Raw genomic sequence first — 3,841 nt, 5'->3', positions numbered from 1 at the left:
ACAGTGTATTTGAGTTTGAGTTTGAGTTTATTTCGAACATGCAAGCATACAACATGATACATCACAATTTCCAGTTTCTCTTTTCAACATGTTCGAAAAGGAGTAGGAAGAAGCAGAGCTTATTTAATCCTACCCATTTTCTTTACATAACAATTGCAAAACTTTTTGTTCACTTCCTGTTCACAATTTTTTTCACAATAAACTCCATAAGTAATCACAATAAAAATAAACAAATAAATAATAGTAAGAATCTAATAATAATAATTGGTGAAGTAAGTCATATTTCATATGATGAGATAAGTAAGATTACTTTAAGAATGAATGAATGGATGGATGAAATAAATTGAGAATGTTTGTCATGGTTCTTCTTCTTTGTACTTTGTAAACACTTTAAGTTTGAAGAGTTTCTTGAAGTGTATCATGTTAGTACATTGTTTGATTGCTTTGCTTAATCCATTCCATAATTTAATTCCACATACTGATATACTGAAGGTCTTAAGTGTTGTACGTGCAAACAAATGTTTTAAATTACGTTTTTCCTCTAAGATTATATTTCTCCTCTTTTTTTGAGAAGAATTGTTGTATATTCTTGGGTAGCAGGTTATAGTTTGCTTTGTGCATAATTTTAGCTGTTTGCAAATTCACTATGTCATGGAATTTCAGTATTTTTGATTCAATAAATAAAGGGTTTGTATGTTCTCTATATCCAACATTATGTATTATTCTAACTGATCTTTTTTGTAACACCGTTAATGAATGAAGTGTACTTTTGTAATTATTTCCCCATATTTCTACACAGTAGCTCAGATATGGTAACACTAGTGAGCAGTAGAGAATATGAAGGGATTTTTGGTCTAGAACATGTTTTGCTTTATTCATTATTGACGTGTTTCTTGCAACTTTATGTTGTATATTTTTTACGTGAGATTTCCAGTTCAATTTATCATCAATCATTATACCTAGAAATTTGGTTTCATTTACTCTTTCAATTTCTATTTCGTCTATTTGTATTTGTGTTTGACTTTCTCTTCTACTATTACCAAATAGCATTATTTTAGTTTTACTAAGATTCAACGATTGTAGCTTAAGTATACCCACAACATGTGGTTTTAAGTTATTAAGTTGATGTTTTACATGTGTTTTTTTATATTGAGATTAAAGCTTTTTTGTAAAAAAGTTTTTTTTTTAATCAACCAAAATGCCATTAGTGCTACGCATCTTTAACCTCAGTACATCCATCCATCCATTTTCTACCGCTTGTCCCTTCCGGGGTCGCGGGGGGTGCTGGAGCCTATCTCAGCTGCAATCGGGCGGAAGGCGGGGTACACCCTGGACAAGTCGCCACCTCATCGCAGGGCCAACACAGATAGACAGACAACATTCACACACTAGGGCCAACACTAAATTGGCCATAGTGTGTGAATGTTGTCTGTCTATCTGTGTTGGATTTCCTCTAATAATATGAACTGAATAAATGGGCCCAGAGCGCTCTCTAGTGGTCATTTTGTATTTTTTTCGGCACATATGGGTTGGATAAAAAATGTTTTAATATACACGCATTATACATTTACGTATAGGACTTTTGACAACTAAGACGTTGTCATAAATAAAAGTAGGCCGTGTCTGTTGCAGGAGTCACGTTTAGTCATCGTTCCAGTTCCCAAAAAGAACTGCCCCAGTGAGCTGAACGACTACAGACCAGTGGCGCTCACCTCTCATATAATGAAGACAATGGAGCGGCTCTTTCTCAGCCTCCTCAGACCACAGGTGCAACATGCCCAGGACAGCCTGCAGTTTGCGTACCAGGCAGGCGTTGGTGTGGAGGATGCTATCCTTTACCTGCTGCACCGAGCCCACTCACACCTGGATAAGGGAAATGGCGCTGTGAGGATCCTGTTCCTGGACTTCTCGAGTGCCTTTAATACTATCCAGCCCCGCCTACTCCAGGACAAGCTGGACAGAATGCGAGTGGATCCCTGCCTGGTTGCCTGGATTTCAGACTACCTCACCGATAGGCCACAGTACATCAGACTGAAGAACATCACATCTGACACTGTGATCAGCAGCACCGGAGCACCGCAGGGAACGGTGCTGGCCCCTCTTCTCTTCACCCTGTACACCGCTGACTTCTGCTACAACTCAGAGCTGTGTCACATCCAGAAGTACGCGGATGACACAGCTATCGTCGGGTGCATCAGGGACGGCGGAGAGGAGGAGTTTCGGAGGCTGGTGAGGGACTTTGTTGTCTGGTGCCACAGGAACCTCTTGCAGCTCAACCCTTCAAAGACCAAGGAGCTGGTCATTGACTTTGGGAGGTCGAGTCCAAGGTCACAACCTATTGTGATCGAGGGAGTCGAGGTACAGACCGTGGACTCATTCAAGTACCTCGGGGTGTGGGTGGACAACAAGCTGGACTGGACTGTTAACACGGACCACTTGTACAGGAAAGGACAGAGCAGGCTGTACTTCCTGAGGAGGCTGCACTCCTTCAACGTCTGTAAAAAACTATTGTGGATGTACTACCAGTCTGTGGTTGCCAGTGTTCTGTACTACATCGTAGTGTGCTGGGGGGGCAGTATATCTAAGAAGGACAGCTCCAGACTGGAGAAACTGATCAGGCGGGCCGGTTCTACGATCGGACTAAAACTGGACTCACTGGTGACGGTGGCAGAGAAGAGGACTGTGGAAAAACTAGTGAGCATCCTGGATGATGCCAGTCACCCTCTGCATACCGTTATCAGTAGCCAGAGGAGCCTGTTCAGTGCTAGACTGCTTCATCCCAAGTGCAGGACTAATAGACTAAAAAACTATTTTGTCCCACACGCCATTAGACTGTACAACTCCTCTCTGGGAGGGGGGAGGGGGGGTACTAGAATGACGGGGGATGCAAAACAATAACAGTGTAATACGTTTTCATAACATGGTCACTAATGCGTAGTTTCTCTTGTTATATTATTATTTTACTGTTATATTTGTATTCTCATTGATGCTTTTTGTTTTTATTCTATTGTAATATTTTTCTATTTTGTTTTCATTTATACCCCCATTATTTACTTTTTTAAATTCGATCTCAATTCTGTACACTGCTGCTGGAATTTTAATTTTCCTGAGGGAACTCTCCTGTAGGAATCAATAAAGTACTATCTATCTATCTATCTATCTATCTATCTATCTATCTATCTATCTATCTATCTATCTATCTATCTATCTATCTATCTATCTATCTATCTATCTATCTATCTATCTATCTATCTATCTATCTATCTATCTATCTATCTATCTATCTATCTATCTATCTATCTAACCAGCAATCAAGCATTGTTTAAATTGTAAAAAAATATTTATTATTTAAGAAGTCAGTTTTGACACAAAACGTAATTGATGTTGTAATTTCATAAAAGTTTGTATAACCTGCGCTTCCGTCAAAATGAATAAACAAAAGTCCTCGCTGGTTAAGATAAAGATCGTCTATTAATAGTAATGATCAACCTATAGTAAAAAATATGTTTTAGATCTAACTAAACAGGACTGTGTACGCTGCTTTGTGGTACAACGTGATTTATAATAAGAATAATAATATAAAAATGTATAAAAATAATAAATAACAGAAAACATCCTCGTGGTTTGTTACTTTAGAGTTTAGATCGTGTAATTGCAATTGTATGATGTTTCGTGTGTGGATTCAAAAAATAAGTATACGTCAACCTTTTTTTTAAATAAAATAAATAAACATAAAACGTGAGCAGCTGTCACACTAGTCAAACGACTGCGTTCTTTTTAGATGTACAAATTCAGCATCAGAGTGAGACCTCCTACCTTCACGAGCATCGTGGCGCATTTG

This window comes from Entelurus aequoreus, linkage group LG03, assembly GCF_033978785.1.
Source record: "Entelurus aequoreus isolate RoL-2023_Sb linkage group LG03, RoL_Eaeq_v1.1, whole genome shotgun sequence".
NCBI lineage: Eukaryota > Metazoa > Chordata > Actinopteri > Syngnathiformes > Syngnathidae > Entelurus > Entelurus aequoreus.
Note: the sequence above shows the minus strand (reverse complement) of the source record.